Here is a 27,424-nt window from a genome sequence, read left to right as displayed (position 1 = left end):
AAAAAAAAGAAAGAAACTTCTCTCTGGGGGATTTATTTCCTGATTTCCATAATCCACCATTTATACTTAATATGAAAACAAAACAAAACTGAACAGCTAGTATTTACACCGCTTGTTAAAAGGATGTAGTGGGATCAACCTTATGCTTAAATTCTTTTTGGCTGTGTGCATCAAATCATTTTCTGTTTGCATTTTCCAATCAGTTCTATTTTTATCACATTTATTAATGCTTTATAAGCACCATTCCTGACATTCAGGAAATTGTAAGGTGAATTAATCAAGCATTTTTGTGTTTTTCTTTTATAATAGTAGGAGTTTTTGTCATTGTTCAACAGTCATTTGTTCAGCATTGTTTGCTATGGCCTGTGAACATGTAAGGTACTAAAACTTGGTATCTAATTATAGATCTGTAAAAAAAACACATTTTGGTAATATTAATGGTATGGAGGTTTGTACAATTATTTAGCTGCCATTTATCATGAGATAGTGCCAGAAAAGTATAATAAATCAGGGCAAAATGTATGTATGATCAAACTACCCTTACATGTTTTCTTACAGCATTCTCTGTGCACACCAAAACTAAAAAATTAGTTCTTACAATGAATGGTTTCTTATACCGGCAATTGTGTGGGATTAAGCCTGTAGAACCAATGCTGTTGTCTTGGCACTAATCCCAAAGGCTACAATGCACAGAAGTGTAATAGTTAGGACCACCATATGGGGTTTATCTTGATGTGGTATGGTGGCTTATGAAACAGGGGACAAGGAAATGTGCATTGATCAATCTCCCTCTATTTTTTGTATGCTTGTAATTTGGCCAGATCAGTCGCACTTCCATTGTATTTGTATTTTGATCTTAACATAAATGGCAACCTTTATTCAAGCTGTGCCTCAGCAGAAATCAGTAATAAAGGTAACCTGTGACCACATAACTGGACACCCCAACACATTCTAGCTTTTTCAGCTCTCCTGTTTTAATTTTTCATGTTTAAATATATTAGCTGATCCCTCTTTCAGCAACAGCCGTGTTAGATTCAGCCACTAATAAGCATGTTTACTGCTACAGGGTAATGAGGGGGGAGTAAAACTAAATAAATTACACATTAACCCTTTTACTGCCAGCCATTTTGGTCAAAGCGGAACTTGTATTGCCAGACAGTTTTTGAACATTTTGCACTGTTTCCCTTTAGGGGCCTTTCCTCGGGGGGACTTTTAGTTTACCAAGGAAAACAATATATCGTTTTTTTCAGAACAACCTAAGCTTTCAAAATATGGTAGAATTTTTGTGTAATTCCAATTCTGTAACAAGATATAGGCTTCTAAATGTCTAAAAATGCAAAAAAAATCAAATTTTCCATAATATAATCACACATACTAGAAACAAAAATTATTTTATGCACGAATATACAACTGATTTGGAAAGTCCCATGTCTCCTGAACGTGCCAATACCAAATATATATAGTTTTATGGAGATTTCTCACTTGTATAGGTCAAAAACTCCCAGCAGTACACTACCAAATTCCCAAAGCACTGCTCCAAAAAAACTGCATACTTTGGATTTCAAGGCCAAAATTCCACTAACAGAAGGTTTATCCCAGAAAATTGTACATTTTTGGAAAGAACAGATTCTGGGGAATACAGAATAGGCACAACTGTCTGTCTACTCCAAACTATCAAGTCGCAATGCTTTCCTAAAGTTATTGGTTTTTATCAAAATTTGTGATTTTTTTTAAAAATCGCTTCAAAGCTTCTAGTCTATAGTATCTTATCTCCTACAGGTCATAAAGTAACCAAATAAAACACCCTAAATATGAATGCCTGGGGTCCACTGAACAGTTTGATGCCCAATATGTATAGGTTTACCTAAGTATGTGGCATGTAGGGGCCCCAATGTGAACATACCCCATATGAACTGTCATTTCTGTCATTTCAGCTTCTGCAAAATCAACACATTTACATCATTATATGTGGGATGAAGCTAGTAAAAAGTACGCTCACCCCAGAAAGTCATATATTTTTGGAAAGTACACATTCCCCCGAATCTAAAATGGGTACCCATGTCTTTCTACTCCAAAGTACCAAGCCGCACAGCTTTTCTAAAGTTAGCAATTTTGATGACATTTCCAAAAATCCCCTCAAAGCTTCCAATTTGAAGCATCTTATCTCCCACATAGCATTAGGTACCAAGATAAAACACCCTGAATTTGAACACCAGGGGTCCACTGAACAGTTTGATGCCCAATATGTATAGGTTTACCCAAGTATGTGGCATGTAGGGGCCCGAATGTGAACATACCCCCATATATACTGTCATTTCTGTCATTTCAGCTTCTGCAAAATCAACACATTTACATCATTATATGTGGGATAAAGCTAGTAAAAAGTATGCTCACCCCAGAAAGTCATATATTTTTGGAAAGTACACATTCCCCCGAATCTAAAATGGGTACCTATGTCTTTCTACTCCAAAGTACCAAGCCGCACAGCTTTTCTAAAGTTAGCAATTTTGATGACATTTCCAAAAATCCCCTCAAAGCTTCCACTTTGAAGCATCTTATCTCCCACATAGCATTAGGTACCAAGATAAAACACCCTGAATTTGAACGCCAGTGGTCCACTAAACAGTTTGATGCCCAATATGTATAGGTTTACCTAAGTATGTGGCATGTAGGGGCCCCAATGTGAACATACCCCCATATGAACTGTCATTTCTGTCATTTCAGCTCCTGCAAAATCAACACATTTACATTATTATATGTGGGATAAAGCTACAAAAAAGTACGCTCACCCCAGAAAGTCATATATTTTTGGAAAGTACACATTCCCCCGAATCTAAAATGGGTACCCATGTCTTTCTACTCCAAAGTACCAAGCCGCACAGCTTTTCTAAAGTTAGCAATTTTGATGACATTTCCAAAAATCCCCTCAAAGCTTCCACTTTGAAGCATCTTATCTCCCACATAGCATTAGGTACCAAGATAAAACACCCTGAATTTGAACACCAGGGGTCCACTGAACAGTTTGATGCCCAATATGTATAGGTTTACCCAAGTATGTGGCATGTAGGGGCCCGAATGTGAACATACCCCCATATATACTGTCATTTCTGTCATTTCAGCTCCTGCAAAATCAACACATTTACATCATTATATGTGAGATAAAGCTACAAAAAAGTACGCTCACCCCAGAAAGCCATATATTTTTGGAAAGTACACATTCCCCCGAATCTAAAATGGGTACCCATGTCTTTCTACTCCAAAGTACCAAGCCGCACAGCTTTTCTAAAGTTAGCAATTTTGATGACATTTCCAAAAATCCCCTCAAAGCTTCCAATTTGAAGCATCTTATCTCCCACATAGCATTAGGTACCAAGATAAAACACCCTGAATTTGAACGCCAGGGGTCCACTGAACAGTTTGATGCCCAATATGTATAGGTTTACCTAAGTATGTGGCATGTAGGGGCCCCAATGTGAACATACCCCCATATATACTGTCATTTCTGTCATTTCAGCTCATGCAAAATCAACACATTTACATCATTATATGTGGGATAAAGCTACAAAAAAGTACGCTCACCCCAGAAAGTCATATATTTTTGGAAAGTACACATTCCCCCGAATCTAAAATGGGTACCCATGTCTTTCTACTCCAAAGTACCAAGCCGCACAGCTTTTCTAAAGTTAGCAATTTTGATGACATTTCCAAAAATCCCCTCAAAGCTTCCACTTTGCAGCATCTTATCTCCCACATAGTGTTAGGTACCAAGATAAAACACCCTAAATTTGAACGCCAGGGGTCCACTGAACAGTTTGATGCCCAATATGTATAGGTTTACCTAAGTATGTGGCATGTAGGGGCCCCAATGGGAACATACCCCCATATGATCTATCATTTCAGCTCCTGCAAAATCAACACATTTACATCCTTTATGTGGGATAATGCTACAAAAAAAGTACATTCACCCCAGAAAGCCATATATTTTTGGAAAATACACATCCCCCCGAATCTATAATGGGTAAATATTTCTTATTGCTACAAAGTACCAAGCTGTAAAGCTTTCCTAAGTTTGCAGATTTATATGACATTTTCGAAAATCGCATAAAAATGTTGCAATTTGCCGCATTTATCTCTCACAATTTCTTGATAAAGATCAGATAAAGACAAATCACCCCAAAAAGGAACACCGGAGGTCTACTGAACAGTTTGATGCCCAATATGCATAGATATACCAAAGTCTGCGGTATGTACTGAACCCAAAATGAAAATAGCGCATAAGGATTTCTCGCCTGCCAGCTCAGCTTTTGCACACAGAGCCCCCTGTCAGTGTATTATGTGCCAAAACTTCCCCTAACCATACAGTGACCCCCACAAAACCATATATTTTTGGAAAGTACACATTCTGACAAATCCAACAAGGGTAAAGAGTCCTTTCTACACCAAAGTACCAATCTGCAGAGCTTTCCTAAAGTTATTGGTTTTTATGACATTTCAGAAAATCGCCTAAAAATGTTGCAATTTGTCGCATTTATCTCACACAATTTCTTGCGTACAAAGGCAAGTCACCCCAAATAGGAACACCAGAGGCCTACTGAACAGTTTGATGCCCAATATGCATAGATATACCAAAGTCTGCGGTATGTACTGAACCCTAAATGAAAATAGTGCATAAGGATTTCTCGCCTGCCAGCTCAGCTTTTGCACACAGAGCCCCCTGTCAGTGTATTATGTGCCAAAACTTCCCCTAACTATACAGAGACCCCCACAAAACCATATATTTTTGGAAAGTACACATTCTGACAAATCCAACAAAGGTAAAGAGTCCTTTCTACACCAAAGTACCAAGCCGCAAAGCTTTCCTAAAGTTATCGGTTTTTATGACATTTCAGAAAATCGCCTAAAAATGTTGCAATTTGCCGCATTTATCTCACACAATTTCTTGCGTACAAAGGCAAGTCACCCCAAATAGGAACACCAGAGGCCTACTGAACAGTTTGATGCCCAATATGCATAGATATACCAAAGTCTGCGGTATGTACTGAACCCTAAATGAAAATAGTGCATAAGGATTTCTCGCCTGCCAGCTCAGCTTTTGCACACAGAGCCCCCTGTCAGTGTATTATGTGCCAAAACTTCCCCTAACTATACAGATCCCCCACAAAACCATATATTTTTGGAAAGTACACATTCTGACAAATCCAACAAGGGTAAAGAGTCCTTTCTACACCAAAGTACCAATCTGCAGAGCTTTCCTAAAGTTATTGGTTTTTATGACATTTCAGAAAATTGCCTAAAAATGTTGCAATTTGTCACATTTATCTCACACAATTTCTTGCGTACAAAGGCAAATCACCCCAAATAGGAACACCAGAGGCCTACTGAACAGTTTGATGCCCAATATGCATAGATATACCAAAGTCTGCGGTATGTACTGAACCCTAAATGAAAATAGCGCATAAGGATTTCTCGCCTGCCAGCTCAGCTTTTGCACACAGAGCCCCGTCAGTGTATTATGTGCAGTAACCCCCCCCTAACTATACAGTGACCCCCAGAAAACCATATATTTTTGGAAAGTACACATTCTGATGAATTCAAAATAGGTAAAGTTATTTTTGTACACCAAAGTTACACCTGGCAAAGCTACGCTAAAAACAGATCAGGAACACTTATATAGGGATAAAATGTGATAAAACCACAAAAATTGTGCAAATCAGTGAAACAACAAAATAAGTTACATGACAGTGTAATTAGTGGCCAGAATATCTGATCCAATAGTTACGCTGTCAAAATAAACAGTTTTTAGGTAAAAGAAAATAAAAACAAAGTGGTAATATGAAAAAAAAAAAAAAAAAAAGCAAAACAAAAAAAAACCAAAGTGTTTGTGTATACATGTGTGTACATGTGTAAAAGTTGTGTGATCGTGTGTAAGTGTGTATATGAGTGTAAATAAGTGTATAAAAGTGTGAAAAATGAAAAAAAAAAAAAAAAAAAAAAATTAAATAAAAAAATGCTAAAATGTGTGCTGTAAGTGTGTGTAAATGTATGTAAGTGTGTATAAATGTATGTAAATGTGTGTATAAGTGTGTAAAAGTGTGTAAATGCAATAAAAAAAAAAAGTCCTTACCTGTTCCTGAAGACCGATCGCCTCCTTCGTCATTTGGGCCGGCGCTGGGGGAGAGGGAGGAAGCAGGAAGCAGCAGATGCGATGCGATCGCATCTGCTGCTTCCTGGAGGGTCCTGCGAGCGATCGGTTCGCAGGACCCTGATGACAGCCCCCCTGGCACATTGCCCAGGGGGGCTGTCATTGTTAGAAGCCCTCTGCAGCGGCGGCACATGCCGCCGCTGCAGAGGGCAGCGCTTAAACGCCAACGACGTATGAGACACGTCGTTGGCGTTTAAGCCCTTTTACTGCCAGCACGTATGCCATACGTGCTTGGCAGTAAAAGAGTTAAAAACAGAAAGCTATTATTATTATTATTAACATTTATTTATAAAGCACAAACATATTCTGCAGTGCTGTACAATAAATAGCAAAAAAAAAAAATCATTAAACAAAAACTATACCTCCAGAATGAATACTTAAACAAATTTTATATCATGTTATGTGACCTATTTAAGAATCTTGCCAAACTGGAAAAAATACAGATGCAGCCAACTGTCTTTACCATTCTGCTGCATTATGTCTGTTCCTGTTAACTAAGGAAAAAAAATACCAAAACATTGTTCAAAGGTCTAGTTTTCCTTTAACTGACATTAGCTGTCCTCTCTTAGCAGGTATTGGATCCCTTATCCAGAAACATGATATACAGAAAGCACTGAGTCAAATTTAAGCAAACAATTTAAATGTATCTTTTATAAGATACTACCTTGTACTTGATCCTTACTAAACTGCACGAATCCATATTGGATTTAGCAAATGTGCACATGGTTTTTGGAAGAATTAAGGTATGGAGATTCAAATTACAAAGAGACCCCCTATCATGAAAATCCCAGGTTCCAAGTATTCTGAAAAATACTGTAGGTCCCATACTTGTACTTGTTATCTTTTTCATTGCAATGTGCAATCTGTTGGTGGCAATGAATAACTAACAATTCATTTATGCTATATATATTATATTATATTTATGTCATATTTATTATATCTTGTCTACCTTTCACCATCCCATATGATGCCAATTGTGTTCTTACTAACAACAAGTTTACTAAAAATGAAATTACTGCAATGTCAGGACAAACAAACCTGTGTTCAGTTTGTGCACACCATGCCTATTCAGCACTCTGAGAACAGATAGAATGTATATAGCAATGTAGGTTAATTATTTTTGATCTTAGCTTGTCAATTTGTATTTCTCACTTGTCTACCAGAACATACCATGTGAATCAGTAGTAACCTAATTATACTTATTAGACAGGTGCATTAAGCTGATGTTCCATAGATCATTTCTCAAACCATAAATAAAATATGAGAAAAACAATTAGGAGCATCTTACAACACAAACAACAGAAAAAAAGAAACACTGGAATGGTATAATTATATGTTTGCAGTACCAAGTCAGCAGTTTTCTTAACTTTTCCATAACAAGATTACAGAAGATGGAAAAGAAGAGCTTACTTCAGCTTTTATGAAGGATGTAAGCAATTTTAAATTGCTCTTTTCTCCAGAGACACAGTGACAATAATTCTAATAAAATGTAATAAAAGCGTCTTATATAAAAATGTTTGTGTTTTTATTTAGCGTGTCTAATTGAAGTTGTACTAGCACAGGGTTAAAAGCATCTTGGATAATCAACACTTTTCTGATCTACTCTTCAAATGACAATGCTGCTGCCTGTATTTTTCACTTGCAGAAACCTTACTTCCAATTAAACTTACCAACAACCCTCATTTTTAACAACAAACATTTTTTTTCCATTTATATAGCTGATTTGTTGTATACATTAAAGAAATAAGTAAACACTCCTCAAATCATTGTACACTTCCAAAGATTTGTATTAGTTTTTAACAAAACTTATTTACTAGAATTCCAGAATAGCTATACAGTATATATTTCTCCTAGTTTTTCTAATTTCTGAAAGGACACATCTATTATAGTTACATAGTTACATAGTTACATAGGGTTGAAAAAAGACCAGTGTCCATCAAGTTCAACCCATCCAAGTAAACCCAGCACACCTAACCCACACCTACCAATCTATATACTCGCATACATAAACTATAAATACAACCACTAGTACTAACTGTAGATATTAGTATCACAATAGCCTTGGATATTCTGATTGTTCAAGAACTCATCTAGGCCCCTCTTAAAGGCATTAACAGAATCTGCCATTACCACATCACTAGGAAGGGCATCCCACAACCTCACTGCCCTCACCGTGAAAAAACACCTACGCTGCTTCAAATGGAAGCTCCATTCCTCTAATCTAAAGGGGTGACCTCTGGTGCGTTGATTGTTTTTATGGGAAAAAAGAACATCCCCCATCTGCCTATAATCCCCTCTAATGTACTTGTACAGAGTAATCATGTCCCCTCGCAAGCGCCTCTTTTCCAGAGAAAACAACCTCAACCTCGACAGTCTCACCTCACCTCAATTAGACAATTTGTTATCAACAAAAACCCCTAGATCCTTCTCCATTAAGGATACCCCCAACACACTACCATTCAGTAGATAGTTCGCATTTATATTATTCCTACCAAAATGCATAACTTTGCACTTATCAACATTGAACCTCATTTTCCAGTTTGCTGCCCAGTTTTCCAATTTTGTCAAATCGCTCAGCAAAGCAGCAGCATCCTGCATGGAACTTATAGTTTTGTACAATTTTGTGTCATCAGCAAAAAAACAGTACTCTCTATGCCCTCCTCCAGGTCATTAATAAACAAGTTAAAAAGCAAAGGACCAAGGACTGACCCCTGCGGTACTCCACTAACCACACTGGTCCAATTAGAAAATGTTCCATTTACCACCACTCTTTGTAATCTATCCTTCAGCCAGTTCTCTATCCAATTACAAATATTATGTTCTAGGCCAATATTCCTTAATTTGATCATTAACCTTCTGTGAGGTACTGTATCAAATGCTTTAGCAAAGTCCAAGTAGATGACATCAACTGCCATTCCAGCATCGAGGTTCCTACTCACCTCCTCATAAAAGGCGACTAAATTAGTCTGGCAAGATCTGTTACGCATAAAACCATGATGGCACAAACTAATAGTATTGTGAACTGCAATGTATTCAAGTACCCTATCCCTTATTACCCCTTCCAAAATTTTTCCTACTACTGATGTCAGACTAACAGGCCTATAGTTTTCAGGCTGAGAACGGGATCCCTTTTTAAATAACGGCACCACATTAGCAATCCGCCAGTCTCTCGGCACCATGCCAGACCTCAATGAATCCTGAATGTTTAAAGGGAAGCCTTCATTAGCTGGCTCCTCAGATGTATAGACAGATGAAAAATAAGAGTTCAAAATTTCAGCTTTTTCCCCGCTCATCAACCAACTTACCCCCCCCATGATAATAAGGTTCCCACCCCTTCTTGCTTCATTTTTTTACTATTCACATAATTAAAAAATAATTTTGGATTCTTTTTACTCCTAGCTGCAATATCCCTTTCCATTTCTATTTTAGCTTGCTTGATAGCTTATTTGCATGCTTTATTTGCTTCCTTGTACCTGATGAAAGTTTCTGCTGTCCCAGCTAACTTGAATGCCCTAAAAGCACGTCTTTTCTTACCAACCTCAACACTAACACCTTTATTCAGCCATAAGGGTTTTGCTTTGCGATGCCTCTCCTTGTATACCTGCAAAGCAATGTTTTAAAGATGTTCCATTTTCCTTCTGTGTCTAACCCTGTGAAAAGCCTTTCCCAGTTGACACATTGCAGAGATGCCCTTATACTGGCAAAGTCTGCACGTCTAAAATTGAGCGTTTTAGTTACTCCCTTATAGAGCTGTCTCTGCAGCATTATCTCAAAGGAGACCATGTTGTGATAAATTGACTTTATTCAAGTCAGACTGCAATCACCATATTATTTGACAGAACCCTAAAGAAGAGCACTGTGTGCTCAAAATGTTGACTTTTTTTCAATAAAACCTTTTTCTTTTGCACTAAGTCCCTGTGTGTGCAGTACTCTTTCTCTACATATATGTATATCTGCAGAGCTCTCTTTTGAAAAAGCAGACTTACTGCACTTGCACTTGCTTGCTGTTTCACCCTTCACCAAATGAATCACTTGCATCTGAACATAACCCCCAGGACTTTGCTGACTTTTTCAAAACCATAGTTGATTCTATCACAACAATTTTCCCAACCTTCAGATACTGCCAATCTCGACCTTACTAAATCTCCTCCTTCTATATGACTGAGGAGCCAGCTAATCAAGGCTTCCCTTTTAATAGACCCAATTCTAGTAATAGAACTACTGACACATGGGTCACTCAGAAGAAAATTCAAAAGACACTTGAACATGTAAAGATAAACAAAGGTCCAGGACCGGATAGTATTCATCCTAGGGTATTAAACTCTGTGATTGCTAAACCTCTTCACTTAATGTTTAAGTTATTCATTTAGGTCTCGCATGGTGCCGAGAGACAAGCAAATTGCTAATGTGGTGCCGTTATTCAAAAAGGGATCCCAGCCTGAAAACTATAGGCCTGTTAGTCTGACATCCATTGTAACTTTTGGAAGTGATAATAAGGGATAGGATACTTAAATATATTGCAAATCACAGTACTATAAGTTTGTGACAGCATGGTTTTATGCGTAACAGATCTTGCCAGACTAATTTAGTTGTCTTTTATGAGGAGGTGAGCAGGATCCTCAATGCTGGAATGACAATGGATGTCATGCAAAATGGAAAATGAGATTCAATGTTGACGAGTGCACTTTGGTAGAAATAATATAAACGCTAGTTATACACTAAATGGTAGTGTGTTGGGGGTATCCTTAATTAAAAGGAATCTGGGGATTTTTGTAGATAACAAGTTGTCTAATTCCAGGCAATGTTGCTCAGTGGCTACTAAAGCAAATTAAATGCTGTCTTGTATAAAAAAGGGTGTTGACTCAAGGGATGGAAACATCATTTTGCCTCTTTATAGGTCTCTGGTAAGGCCTCACATTGAGTATGCAGTGCAGTTTTGGGTTCCAGTCCTTAAGAAGGATATTAATAAGCTGGGGAGAGTGCAGAGACGTGCAACTAAACTGATAACTGGGATGGAAGATTTAAACTATTAGGTTAGACTGTCAAGGTTGGGTTTGTTTTCTCTGGAAAAAGGCACTTGCAACGGGGATCATAGGCAGATAGGGGATGTCCTTAGATGTTCTAGGAATGGAATTTTCATTTGAAGCAGCGTAGGTGTTTTTTTTCAGTGATGTTGTGGAATGCCCTTCCTAGTGATGTTGTGATGGCAGATTCTGTTAATGAACTTTTTTCAACCCTATGTAACTATGTATTCAGCTTCTTTGATCTTATAAAGGAGTCTGAAATTTCTCATCTTCTCTTTTCCTCTTCACCTACAACCAGCTCACTGGATCTTATCCCTTCATCATTACTAAAACAGTGTGCCCCTGCCCTTACTTCAGCTTTTACTCACATACTCAATTCCTCTTGGGCTTCTTGTACTCTCACCTCTCTATTCAAACAAACCTGTGTCAAGCCCATTCTTAAAAGTGCTACACTGGACCCATCCTGTCTATCTAACTATTGCTCTGTCTCTCTCTCACCCCTAGCCCCTAAACTCCTGGAATGTCTTTTTTTCTCATGTCACTAACTTTCTCTGCACCCATAATCTGCTGGACCCTGTGCAGTCTGGTTTTTCGGCCTGTGCAGTCCACTGAGACAGCCATGAGCAGAGTTGCAAATGATCTCCAGACTGCCAAGGCCAAAGGACACTACTCTGTTCTCATTCTGCTGGACCTATCCTCTGCTTTTGATACTGTTGATACTGTTGATTCTCTATTCTCTGGGTATCCGGGATCAGGCTGCATCCTGGTTTTCTTCCTACCTTTCTAACTGCTTCTTCTCTGTTGCTTTTGCTAACTAAACCTCTTCCCTGGTTCACCTTAGTGTGGGAATGCCTCAAGGTTCTGTACTTGATCCTTTGCTGTTCTCCCTGCACACTCTTTCTTTAAGAGGCATTATTTCTTTATTTGGTATTAAATATCACTTATATGCAGATGACATCCAGATCTATTTAGACACCCCTTAACTAAACACTGATGTTCAAACCCAGATTGCTAACTGCCTCCTGGCTATCTCTTCCTGGACCAATACCACCGCAAACTCAACCTAGCTAAAACAGAGTTCATGGTCTTCCTGCCCAATCCTATCCCTTCTCCTCCTTTCACTGTTACTATTGACGGAATGACCATTAACCCTGTTAATTAAGCTCACTGCCTGTGGGTTATCTTTTACCAGTCCCTCTCCTTCTCTAACCATATTAATAATACTGTCAAAACCTGCTGTTTTTCCTCCACAATATTGCCAAAATACTGCTAAAACACTAATGCCACTAATGCCACATTTCATCTGGGTCCCCAGATTTTGCCAGAGCAACAAATTGTGGTCCCTCCTTTTCTTAAAGAGATTCTATCATGATTTTCATGGTGTACTTTTTATTTCTAAATTATACCGTTTACATAGCAAATAATTAACTCTACCATTTACTGGAATACTGGAATACTATGCATGGTCTGCTGATAAGGAGGAAGATTCCCAGTGCTCTGTTTGCCTTTTTGCCACACTTTGGCCAAAATACATACATTTTGGCCAAAATGTAGTAGGGTGTGAGCATTTAAAATTTAAAATCCAATGGATGAAATCAGATTGGTTGTTAGTGGCCCAACCCACTTTTCCTGTCCCCCAGTGACAGACTCTACAAAGTTTGGGATCTCAGGTGTAAAAATTGTGGGACTGACCGCATTTTACACTTTGGCCATTGAAAGTAAATAGGTGAAATGTGATTGACTGTTGGTGGCTCCGCCCACTTATTATAACTTTGCAAATACCCAGTGACTAACTTTGGAAAGTTACTTTGGAAACAACCCTGAAATTAATACTTAAATAATGGCATCAGTTTAAATATAAATTACATTTAATGGGTGGAAATGGATTGGCTGTTGGTGGCTCCACCCACTTCTCTAACCCTGAATACGTAGTCAGCCGGTGACTGACTGTGCAAAGTTTGGGAACACTGACATAAATAGTGTGAGAAAGGCAGCATTTTAAATTTAAACCAAAAAAAAAAATCAATAGGTGAAGTCTGATTGGCTGTTGGTGGCCCCACCCACTTTTCAAAACCTAAAAATGCAGTCCCCTAGTGACCCTGGTGTTAATACTGTGAGAATGGCAACAGGTTGAAATTCCCCATTGAAAATCAATAGTTAAAATCTGATTGGCTATTGGTGACTCCACCCACTTTTTCTAACTCTGAGCCGTAGTTACCTGGTGACTAGCTCTGTGAAGTTTGGGGACCTCCGTATTAATATTTAAATTAATATTTAAAGAATGGCAGCAGTTTAAATTTAAACATATGAAGTCTATACGTGAAATCTGATTGGCTGTTGTTGGCCCCGCACACATTTCTAAACTTAGAACGTAGTCACTCAGTGACAAACTGTGCAAAGTTTGGGGACCCTGACATTAAACATGTGAGAATGGCAGCAGTTAAAATTTCCCCACTGAAAACAATGAAAGAAATGTGATTAGCTTTTGGAGGCCCCACCCACTTTTTCTAACCTTGACTACGAAGTCACCCAGTGACTGACTGCAAAGTTTGGGAACCCTGGCATCAAACCAATAAAATTCAATAGGTGAAATCTGTCCCCATTGAAAGCCAATAGGTAAATTCGTATTGGCTGATGGTGACTCACCCCATTTTTTCCAACCTTGAACCACAGTTACCTGGTGCATAACTCTGCAAAGTTTGGGGACCCTGGTGTTATTACTGTGAGAATGGCAGCTGGCTGAATGTCCCCATTGAAAGTCAATACGTAAAATCTGATTGGCTGTTATTGACTCCCCTCATTTTTTCTAACCTAGAACCGCAGTTACCTGGTGCATAACTCTGCAAACTTTGGGGACCCTGGTGTAATTACTGTGAGAATGGCAGCCGGCTGAATGTCCCCATTGAAAGTCAATAGGTAAAATCTGATTGGCTGTTTACAGCTCCGCACACTTTTAGGCATCCAACAATCATCATATTTTCATTCAGCCTGACCCCATGATTATGTGATTCAAGCTTGGGGGGTGTAGCCTCAAAGCTGTAAGATTGACAGCAGTTTCAATTTCCCCATTAAAGTCAGAGGGTGAAATTTGATTGGCTGTTGTTGGCCCCTCCCACTTTGGTTCCTCCAACAAACGTTGTTGTTTCATTCGGGGGGCCCCCCATGATTATGTTATTCAAGTTTGGGGGGTGTAGCTTCCCTTTTTTTAATAAAAAGGAGCAGAAATGGATTTGTGTCCTGGGGACAAGACAACCCTCACCATCAGCATAGAAAGGGGTTCTGTACTGTAAGGGCAGTCAGGTTATGGGATTCCCTACCAACAGAGGGGTAGGGGAGGAGGAAAGGAGATCTCACCATCAGCATAGGAATGGGGTCTTTACTGTAAGGGCAGTCAGGTTATGGGATTCCCTACCAGGAGAGGGATGCACTGAGACTGGAGAATAGACCCTGAGACAGGGAACTATGAGTATCACTCATGTATTATAAGGGATAATGTACCCCCTACTGTAAATGATAAGAATATTAGTGCCCTCTACTAGAGTAGATCACATGACAGACAGCAGGAATACAGTACCTTATACAGGATTCCCTGGCTGTACATTCTGTACTTCTGATATGTAAAGAGAATTTACTTTGTATTCTTGCCAGTCCTGCAGCATTGAGACGTCACAATTACATGACTAATGCAGCGTCGAGCCTGTTGTGCCCCTTTACCCTACCCCTGTTACCACAATAAAACAACGGACAACTTAATTGGGGAGAGAAGGCCGCAGTTGTTTATTGCAAATTATTTAATATAAATCAGCAATTATATATATATATATATATATATATATATGAAAAATATGCCGCACTCACAGGACTTAAAAATGCAGACAAAACTTTTATTAACAAGTGACTAAGTCACTTGTTAATAAATGTTTTGTCTGCATTTTTAAGTCCTGTGAGTGCGGCATATTTTTCATAGATGTATGACTTCTTTGGCATACTGCACCCAGGCATTCTAGATAAATTCTTTTGTTCTCTTCTCATTCCCAGATGGTCATCCTGCTTGGATGTGTGCAAAGTGAGGGCCATATTTCTACTCTATCATGTTCTCCGGTTTATTGGATCAAAGTCCCCATTCTTGGCCCAGCATTTGGCTCCAACATTCATTAGATACAGTTATCCCAATGTCTGAGGGCAGTACTACTCATATGAGGCTTAGCATTGAGACCAGAGCAGTACACAGGGTGAATCTTGAACTTCCCTTCCACTCTAACCAATCCCCACACAGCTTGTACTGGGACTAAGAGTTCAAGAGAAAACAGGGGCCTAGAAAGCTGTGGGGGGGAAAGAAGATGGAGGCCTTGCCGCTCTGCCCTCTACACAGAAACAGACAAATATCATTGTGGATGAATGTCACAGTCTGGAACAGAAAATATTTCTCTAAACCAACATAAAATAATAAGGTGTGGGAGAGAGTGCAGAGACGTGCAACTAAACTGGTAAAGGGGATGGAAGATTTAAGCTATGAGGTTAGACTGTTGAGGTTGGGGTTGTTTTCTCTGGAAAAGAGGCGCTTGTGAGGGGACATGATTACTCTGTACATTAGAGGGGATTATAGGCAGATAGGGGGTGTTCCTCTAAAGGCTCTGAAGTAACAGGTAAAGCACCCCAACATTGTGCTGATCTCTAGTAAACAGCCACCCAAATTTTTATTTTTAGCTGAACTTTCCCTCCTTTTACATACAGAGCTTTTCTGCTACATGTTTTTATACTAGCCTATAATTGAATTAAAGTTAAATGCTTTTCTTATATCAGACATAGATAAATACATCTTGTGTTCACAGAATTAACAGTCACATGTAGGGTCAATCTGATATACAATGCAGGTAGTTTCTCTCACACAGAGATCTTAATTGCACACACCTAAAGCTCCATCAATCATACAGGGACTTTTTAATGATACTCATTGTTAAGATAACCGATGATATCGCTTTGAGTCATTCTGCAAGGAGAAGACTTATTGTATTGGAAACACAGTAAATAAAACAGCCTTAAAAAGCCATTCAGAGAAAAGTCTCAAATAATTTGAAAATGAGCACAAAGAAACAACTCACCGCTAGGAATACAGATATATGAATATATATACAGCACAGTTTCAACATAAAATCAACTAAATACTTTAAAGCCTGAGAAATGAGTCTATCCACCACATTATCAAAGTTCTTCTGTATGTGTTGTGAATCCCATTATATCATGGAACAAAAAGTAGACCTATTTTAAGAAAAACCCAAAAAGTCCACTTCAAATGTTATGTTTCTCTGCACAGGCACTATTGCAGACAATAAGCCTTTTTAAGACAGTTTTATCGATATAACTGATTATAAAATAAATAATAACAAAGTTCTTAGGGACATAGTGACAAAAAATTATTTAAATATAAAGAAGTTCAAGGATCTTTAATCTGTTCTGAACTCCCTCTCTTTCTCTGATAAATAACAGTGAATTGAACTGGGGATATTGGTCATAATGAACTATGTATTATTCTTGCTAGAAATCTAGATCAAGTTAATTTTTCAATCTGAATAGCTGTACAACAAAAGGTTAGCTTGGAGGGCAGTTTAGCGGCTTTTAGAGCTATGTCCTTCAGCAGATGGGAATAATAGTGGTTAATGGATCAGTGTTCTTATGACTTATCTGTTTAAATGAGGTCCTCAGACCTATGACTAAGCTGACTTAACATAGTAAAAGTTTTTGCCTTATTTTCATTTACCATGCTTATTAGCAATGACTACAAACCAACTATGACAATATTAAGGTTTGTTTATAGTATTATTATTATTATTATTATTAACTGTGAATAGGTCCCATTATTTTAGTGCTATTTGCTTCTTTGTATCGGGTGTTTTTCCTTAGTGTAATGGCCTACTGCAGGGTATGGTAGAACTATAAAAATTCACTCATGGATGCCAGACTGCAGGGTAAATCTAATCTCTGCTGGCTGTTATCTCCTTACTTTCCTGTGTCAGCAGCCTTTCTCAGTACGCAACCCAATGCTAAGCAGATAAAGCATATTTAAATAAACATTTAATATTTTTACAGAAACAATGCTATACTCAGGGCTGATACTAATCTTGTTTCAGCTTCTAATCAGGCCTAAATTTTCCTATGTTTTGCCAGTCTTCACTATAATGCAGGTGCACAAAAATACATGTCCGCTGCCTATTTATACGTGTAATGTAAAGGGCAAGAAGGAAAACATTAGAATTCTAAAATTTAAAAAACTCTTCCTATTTTAGTTTTAAAACTATGTTATTGTGTCTCTGGCACAAATCAGCACAGTGGATAAGTCAACATCATATCTGCTATCAACCATGGTGGCAGCAAAGGAGAAGGAAAATAAAAGTATTTTAGCAGAAAATTCCCAGAGAAGGACCTTTTTTAGCCTGATAAAGTGGTAGATCAGGTTCAAAACTTCTGAGCTTTAGGTGTAGAACCCAGCAATGCTTATTTTTGAGTTGTTAAGTCATTTGGTCACTTTAATGAGATTTTGCATAAAGGTGCAGTGTTTTAACATTGTGTAATGATAATAACAAAGCATTATTTGTGATACAGTAAACAAGGAGTTTCTTTCAGAAAACATGAATGAAAGAAATATTTACAAAAACTAAACAATACAGTCTAGTTTTAGAGAGCCCCAAAGCATTCAAGAATGTACAGTAAGTTCCTATATGCAAGCTTCACAGGTATTTTTGGATAGGAAGAATTTATAGGCATATTATATAGGATTTTACACTTAAAACAGGGTTCAAATCACCTTGGTCAATTAATTAACTCTAGAATCCATTTTTTCCTACCATTTAAGCCCTTGAGTTGTTCATTGCTGCTTACTCTCTTTGCTATTTTGGCCAATGAGGGTGGAGCTGTATATTTCTGCTTGGTTTTAAGTGCTAGCTTGGCGGCTGATAAAACTTGGTTTATCAAAGCTTGGGATGTCTTGTGTAATCCTAGAAATGGTTTACACAGGAGGAATGTAAGAGAGTCTTTCTGGATAGTAAAACTCTGATATCTTCCCAGTAGGGCTGTATTATTGGACATCTCCATGAAATATGTTCTAGGGTGCCTATGGATTCGCATCCCCTCCAGCAGTGTGGGGAGTGGTTAGGAAAATTTATATATGTGCTCTTTTTGCCTAGTGCATGTCAACATTCTTTTAGCATTTGCCAATATAGAAGCCCACTCTTCATCACAAGGTACCTTTGTTTCTACCCATCCCTGTGGACATAACAGCAGCTAAGCAAAGAAACCAACCTGTTTAGGGTGAAAAGGGCTAAAAGTAGCCATGTGCAAGGCATTCACCAAGAGCCCTCTTAAAACAGAGGAATGTTAAAGGGACAGTAACACCAAAAAATGAAAGTGTATAAAAGTAACTAAAATATAATGTGCTGCTGCCCTGCACTGGTAAAAGTTGTATGTTTTCTTCAGAAAGTCTACTATAATTTATATAAATAAGCTGCTATGTAGCCATGGAGGCAGCCATTCAAAGGAGAAAAGGCACAGGCACATAGCAGATAACAGATAAAACACTATTGTATTCTACAGAACTTATCTGTTATCTGCTATGTAACCTGTGCCTTTTCTCCTTTTTTCCAGCTTGAATGGCTGCCCCCGTGGCTACACAGCAGCTTATTATATAAATTATAGTAGTGTTACTGTAGCAAACACACCAGTTTTACCAGTGCAGGGCCACAGGGCATTACATTTTTATTACTTTAAAGCTCTTTCATTTTTTAGTGTTACTGTTAAACCAGGTTGTCATGTTGGAGCAGTAAGGCTCCCCATAGAAAAGTCTGGTTGAAATCCACATTTGAGGGAAACCCTTTCCAGTAGGGGGTAATTCACAAATATCCCCTAACGACACAACCAGGACTGTGGAAAGGTGACAACATAAACAACTTCATCAGACAATGCGGGACCAGCCCGTTGGGGCAGGAATGATCTGTTAATCAAAGAGAGGCAAAGTGTGGGCCTAGGAACAGCAGGGGGGGTGCAGCTATCAGAAAATATGGATTATAGAAATGGATCCATATCTCCGCTGCTTTAGGGTCCACATCCTCATAAATCACATAGGATTTATGAGGAGGCCCCAGGCTTCCCAATGATACCAAACAGGGGCAGCCTATACCCCTCTCTGAGCAGGGATGGGTTCTGGGGGACTGGGACATGAGACCCCCCTCATGTTTGGTATCATTTTGATCGCCCATATATAGGTTAAAACAATTCCCTACTTTCATAATAATATTGAATACTGGCAAGTACCAATATTATATGAAAAGAAACTGGCATGAGAAGTACAGCTCTCTAAAGAGGGTGGGTGGGGACCACCCAAAGGGGTCATGTGACCAGTTCCTGGGCACTCCCTCCTCATGCATACGGTGAGGGAGGGGCTCAGCGGGGGATAAAAGCACACATGCCCAGGTATTCTTTAGCTCATTCTGGAGGCCTCAACTTATGCAACTTATGTTGGGGGATGGGCTCAGGATTTCAACCTCTTGCCTCAGAGGGCACAAGATATTCGGTAACCTATTTCTCTGTGTTTTAATCCCCTTTTATGTTTATAACTGTTCTGCAACATGTATGTCTGTTTGTAACATTCACTGTTTTTATATAACATATGCACTGTCCACTTTGGAATATTAAATACAAAATTTAATAAGTTTAGTCCTTCGGCTCTATATCAATTCCCACGTACCTCGTATGACTGCTCAGGCCTAGGTGTATTAACTGTTTGGTGTGTGTATGTGTATTGGGTAGAGGGCAGATTCTGTGTAGATGCTAATTAACTAGTGGGCTGCTAGCAGGGGGGTGGGTTTGACTGTAATTTTAACCCTGTGGCTGCTAGTGTGCTGTTAAATTAGTGAGAACTAACCCTAACTGCAGTAAGAAAGTTTGTGTGCGATATATTTCAGTAACTACAGTAGGTTTCTATCGCCTGTTAATGATAGATGGTGGCAGCGAATAGTTGTATTTGGGGCGGTGGTTTGTTTGGGAGTGCTTGATGTTAGTCTAACCTGGGTGAAAGGTGACTGTGTGTAACTCCCTTGTACCCCGTCCCGGTGTCAGGCGCGTCTCGGAGTGGCGTTTCCGTGACACAGGTATGTTAGGCTTTAACCTTAACTTAAGGAATTATAGGCGGAGATATGCAAATTACTCCTTTATGTCATGTGACCAAATATGCATTCAGAACCACTGGTTTAACAGCACAAATACAGTCATGTATACAAACTTGCAGAAGTCTGTTTCCATTTCATTAAATCTCATCAGTGCAAGATATTGGGATGTAGCTTTTGAGGGGAAGGATTGTAATGCAATGATGTAATGTAATGCATTATATTCCTCCCTCTGGATCAATTAGAAATTCAGTAGTATTCTTAAGAGCTGATAGTTAAACTTTGAAGATGTTCTTGTAGCTTACTACAATATGTAGTTGTTTTTTTAGTTTTATTTTGTAATGTCAGTATATGTATCTATTTTAGACTTTGTACTAGAATAGATACTGGGTTATTGGCTTACCTTCAACTGTACAACAAGACTATAAAAAAATCATATTTTGCGTGACTTTAGTAAATAACAGTTATTCTGTCTAACCTTGAAAAACTATCAGGCCCATAATATAGTTAAAAAAACTGCAAATAAAAAATACTTTCATGTTGCCTAAACAGGGTTTAAAATGGAACTTGCTGGGACAGTTGGTGAACCTTTAGATCTTGAGATGTCTGTAGCCTTGAATATTATGCTTGTCCAAATTATCAAAAACTGCTCTTTAAGGCATTAATAGAATCTGCTATTACAACATCACCCAGCAGGTACAAAATATGGAGATATGTTCTACAAAAAAAAAAGCCAGTACAGGTATCGGACCCCTTATCCGGAAACCCATTATCCAGAAAGCTCCGAATTACGGAAAGCCTGTCTCCCATAGACTCCATTATAATCAAATAATAAGGATTTTTAAAATTGATTTCCTTTTTCTCTGTAATAATAAAACTGTACCTTGTATTTGATCCCAACTAAGATATAATTAATCCTTATTGGATGCAAAACAATCCTATTGGATTTAATTAATGTTTTATTGATTTTTTAGTAGACTTAAGGTATGAAGATCCAAATTACGGAAAGACCCCTTATCCGGAATACCCTTGGTCCCGAGCATTCTGGATAACGGGTCCTATACCTGTACTTATAAGGCCATAAGTGTGTTAAAAAAAAAAACAAAAAACCTAAACCTCTTGAAACTTAAAGCCAAAAGTTTTTTTATTTTGGTTAAAATACACACTGGAGTAAAAACAAAATAGCAATTAATGGAAGAAAACACAAGTAAGCTTAAGCTCTCTATTTTGTTTTCTTGCAACATTTAACATTACCTGACACTTGATGGATAATAAATTAGCCCTAAAGTATGTAAGAACTGGAGATAGTAACAGCTTCAGGCAAAAAAATGTTTTCATAAAGCCCAGGTATTGGTAATAAAAAAGGTGTCAAACAAATAGTAGTCAAGTGGGCCAAATCTTCAACAAACAGTCTTAAATACCAAATCAAAGAAGTAAGGAAAAAATCCAGCACAAGTTGTAATGATAGCCAGAGACCATGACACACAAAATGCAAGTTAATTTGCTTCTCTAAGACCTTAGGAAACAAATTCAATTTGCAACATGGCAATGAGATAGGACTGGAATTAATTGTTTTCTTTGACTGGCTATAGGAATACAGCCATTTAACCCCTGCATAAATCTTTAGTTGAAATCCCTAGAGCCTGCAGCCGAGGGGAAAAACAAGTTGATGACTATAGGAAAAAGGCCATAAAATGTACTTTCTTAAAGTAGAACTGTCATACTGATATAAACATATACCCTTTTTAATGGTACATAGTGGATACATAATAATTCTTATTTCCAAATAGGTTTGTCAATAGTATACTAATAAATTGCTAATTCTGAATTCTGCCATGCAGAGCAGAGCAGGTGAAACCTGTCAGTGACTTACAGAAACACTGAGCTAGTTGCAGCTGGCATAAAAAGATTAGGCTAAGGAATACATAAATAGCTTGCTTTCTTGACTCTATGCTGCTTTCTCTACTTAAATATAGAGCTGCCGAGCTTACTCCTGCTCTTACTAATATCTTCTCTGGCTTCTCAAGCTTCCCCTTCTCCAATCAAACAGGTTTGTGCCAAGCCTAATCTTAAATGGCCACGCTTGACCCATTCTTTCTCTTTAATTACTGTCCTGTCTCTAAATTTACAAGCTGTTTCTCAAACCATCATTTCTCTGCACCCCACTACATCTCTGCTCTTGTGTCTCCATATGTTCCTGGCTGATTCCTTGCTTCCCCCTACATTAAGAATGCCATCCCTGAATTCCTTAAAAAAGAATCTTCCCTTGGTCTCATAAAAAAATAAACTTTAAGGCTACCCCTTGAAACACTTGCATAACACCTGACCTAGTTCTGGCACTAATAGTATAGTGTAATTTTAACTACTGTGCACTGCAGTGCCTATATCTTCCTATTTGTATCTGATACCAACCCACTTAGATAGCAAGCTCCACAGGCCTGGGGTCTCCTAACTCTTGTCACGTTGCTCCTATTCCTTAACGTGACTGCACTTTGCATTTATTTGTATTTATTATTATATTGACTTGTGTTCTATATATTTATTGTTCTGCTTCATTCATAAGTAGCACTATACAAATAAGAATATACATACATACAACTCATTTAATATATAAACAAGGGTTAGAAACCCATTACAGGACCATTCTTTTTATATTCATAAGAAGTGTGGTAAAAAGAAAAAAGTGGCTGGGGTTGTGTAAGGTTGAGAAAATATGTTCTAATCAGTAATTACATGAATTGGTAGTCTTATTGATCAGTTGATTGTAGAAATCAACTGATCAATACATCCTGCTGTCAGTTCTCTAACCTCTTAGTTGGTCAGTGATTTTAGGGGGGCCACATGAGGCATAACTGTTAGTTTGTGAGCATGCAGATCATATTCAAATACAAACTAACTAAACAGTTATGTCCCATATGCCCCCCCCCAAGTCAGTAATTGGTTACTGACTGCTTAGAGAGCTGTAAAGAAGAAAGTAGTATTCTGGGCATTATGTAAAACATCTGCTAATTCCAGCCTTTATAGATTACATTTCTGCCTAACTAACAATATTGAAAACATTTTTTATTTTGCAGTCTGTCTATTTTACCCATTTTACACTGAACTGCTCCTTTAAAAATCATTTAGTAACATAGTAACATAGTAAGTTGGGTTGAAAAAAGACATACGTCCATCAAGTTCAACCATAATGCCTATATATAACCTGCCTAACTACTAGTTGATCCAGAGGAAGGCAAAAAACCCCATCTGAAGCCTCTCTAATTTGCCGCAGAGGGGAAAAAATTCCTTCCTGACTCCAAGATGGCAATCGGACCAGTCCCTGGATCAACTAGTACTAAGAGCTATCTCCCATAACCCTGTACTCCCTCACTTTCTAAGAATCCATCCAGCCCCTTCTTAAAGTTATATAATGTATCAGCCAGCACGACTGATTCGGGGAGGGAATTCCAGAACTTCACAGCTCTCACTGTAAAAAATCCTTTCCGAATGTTTAAATGGAACCTCCCTTCTTCTAAACGAAGTGGGTGCCCTCGTGTCCGTTGGAAGGACCTACTGGTAAATAAAACATTAGAAAGGTTATTATATGATCCCTTTATATATTTATACATAGTTATCATGTCACCTCTTCTCCAGTGTAAACAGACACAACTTGGCCAGTCTTTCTTCATAACTGAGACTTTCCATACCCTTTACCAGCTTAGTTGCCCTTTTCTGGACCCTCTCTAACTCAATAATGTCCCGTTTGAGCACTGGAGACCAAAACTGAACAGCATATTCTAGATGGGGCCTTACCAGCACTCTGTAAAGGGGAAGAATAACCTCCTCCTCCCGTGAATCTATACCCCTTTTAATACAGCTCAAAACCTTGTTTGCCCTTGCAGCTGCTGCCTGGCATTGCTTGCTACAGCCAAGTTTATTATCTACAAGAACTCCAAGGTCCTTCTCCATTATGGATTTGCCGCAGTCCCATTAAGGGTATACGGGGCTTGCATATTTTTACATCCCAGGTGCATGACCTTACATTTATCCACATTAAATCTCATCTGCCACTTAGCTGCCCAGATTGCCAGTTGGTCAAGATCCTGCTGCAGGGATGTCACATCCTGGATAGAATTGACTGGTCTGCAGAGTTTTGTGTCATCTGCAAACACTGATACATTACTCATAATACCCTCCCCTAAGTCATTTATGAACAAATTAAACAAAAGTGGACCAAGTACAGAACCCTGAGGGACCCCACTAAGGACCTTATTCCAAGTAGAGAATGTGCCATTAACAACCACCCTCTGTACCCGATCCTGTAGCCAGTTTTCTATCCATGTGCAAACGACTTCACTAAGACCAATATGCCTTAGCTTAGAAAGCAGTCGTTTGTGGGGAACGGTATTAAATGCTTTGGCAAAATCCAAATAGATTATATCTACTGCATCCCCACTGTCCAGCTTCTTACTTACCCCATCATAAAAAGCAATTAAATTGGTCTGACATGACCTGTCCTTCATAAAGCCATGCTGATTACTGCTTATAATGGCATTCTCCACTACATAATTTTGAATGTGATCCCTTAACAAGCCTTCAAATAACTTGCCCACCACGGATGTCAAACTTACAGGCCTATAATTGCCAGGCTGAGATCTTACTCCCTTTTTAAATATGGGAATGACATTCGCCTTCTTCCAATCCCTAGGTACCATACCTGATGAAAGAGAGTCTGAGAATATCAGAAACAAGGGCCACTGCAATTCTGCCCCTAGCTCTCTCAGTACCCGAGGGTGTATTCCATCTGGCCCAGGTGCCTTGTTTACATTTATCGTGTGTAACCCTTTAAGCACCATATCCTGTGCCAACCACTGTGTAGTTGGAGCTGAGGCAACAGTGAAGCTATTGGGTGGGACTTGGCCCTCTTGCTCCTCTACTGTATACACAGAAGAAAAGAACTGGTTAAGCACATCTGCCTTTTCTGTATCCGCTGTAACCATATTGTTATTATAACTCAATGGGGCCACACCCTCAACCTGCATCTTTTTACTATTAATATACTTAAAAAACTTTTTGGGGTTAGTCTTGGCCTCGGCCGCGATGCGCTCCTCATTTTCTATCTTTGCCTTCCGGATTGCTGTTTTACAACACTTGTTATAGTGTTTATAATCATTAAATGCATCTACTGTCCCCTCTGACTTATATTTCTCAAAAGCTTTCCTTTTTTTCCCTATTAACTTCTTTACCTCAGAGTTAAGCCACATAGGGTGATTCTTAACACTTCTACTTTTTCTTATTAATGGAATGAATTGAGAACAGTAATGATTTAATATCATTTTAAATGATAACCATTTCTGCTCTGTGTTTTTATCAGAAAACATAATGCCCCAATCTATGCCCTGAAGCGCTGCCCTTAAGGAGCTAAAATTTGCCTTCCTAAAATTCAGTGTCTTTGTTGCCCCCGTGTAAATTTGTTTCCTGCACCAAACATCAAATGAAATTTGATGAATTTAGTTTGAATATTATTTCCCACAATGTTGGCAAGATAACAGAATAAAATAGTTTCTGCCAATGTGAAGTACTGCTAATTATATTCATAGAAGGGTAAATACCCACAGCCATTTTATCATGTGTAGAGGAAAGTGCTTTTAACAAATCTAGATTTAGTGTGTATTGCTTTTATATAACCAATAAAACCACAACCCGTGTTGACCTCTTTCAAAATTTTCCATTATTCTAAATTTGTTTCATTTTAAGTATAGGCTGTATTACTAATTTCCTTAAAAAATACATTCCAGATTCGTTAATCATTAAATCGTTCACGGATTACATTATATGTTTTCATTATATACAGTATGTTATATTAACAGGCAAAAATATATATGTAAGAGTACATAGTAGACTGGCATATCAAATTAAATCATTATATCATATATGTAATGTTAGACCCTACTCCCATTGTGCTCCCTTGGCACAACTTGAGCATGCTTTACAATTAAATACACCCCTACTTCTACCAGGATTCAGATTAGCAAACAAGTACAGTACCCCAGAAGAGGAGAAGGGTATGAGTACAGCAGAATATGTGAGAACAGCTCTAGATACAATGCATCTCAACTAAACATATTTGAGATATATTCGTATGTTTTCTAAATTATAAAACATTTTGAAATGTATGTGAAAATTTTGGTAAATTTCTACAAAAAAATGTATTTTGCGCAAAGAATACAAACATTTTGGAATTTGTTAACGCTTTGGTTACACTTTCATCGGGACTATATTTTGCCAGGTTGATTTGTCGAGTGCCATTGAGTCCTATGGAAGGCATCCAAAGCCAGCAATGGAAGGCTTCAAAGCCAGAAGTGTTTTCTTGGCATTTACATATTTTCGTATGAACGATAAAAGCATTGTCGAGACATTGTAGAACTACAGAAATTATCGTGGTTACTTTAAATTTATACCATATTGCGTTTCAAGAAAACGTGAGAAAAAAATGCATCTTGGTAAATATGCCCCTATATGTTTGCCAAACAACTACATACCAAGGGTCATTTAAATAAACAGGTTTATTTTGGTGACTTTGATAGCAGAGGTTAACAGACATAACAATATATTTTCAAGTATAGTGCTGTGAAAATAATAATCCATGAAAATAATAACATAATTGTGAATGTGATTGCCTTTCTTGCCACTGGCAGATGTAGTGTATATATTTTAAATCATACAGTTCTTGTAATTCTGCTAACAAATAATATAGTACATGCATATTTATCCACATAATACTGTACAATATAAAATGATATTTAAAAAATGTAATGCTAGAGGAAAAAGTCAATTGCATGCTAACATAATCATTTTAAAATGCTTCAGGAGCAATAGAGTACCTCCCTATTCCCAGAAAATCTCACAGGGGCTAAATTAATGCATTGCATATTGTATCGATTGAAGCAAATAAGTGCCTAAATGATTTGATGTAAGGCATGGAAATTATAAAGGGTAGCAGGAAAATGCAGCATGAAAGAAAAATGCAGTTTCATTATAGTATGAATTTCACCAATCCACCT

This window comes from Xenopus tropicalis, chromosome 9 (assembly GCF_000004195.4).
Source record: "Xenopus tropicalis strain Nigerian chromosome 9, UCB_Xtro_10.0, whole genome shotgun sequence".
In the NCBI taxonomy this organism is placed as follows: Eukaryota; Metazoa; Chordata; class Amphibia; order Anura; family Pipidae; genus Xenopus; species Xenopus tropicalis.
Note: the sequence above shows the minus strand (reverse complement) of the source record.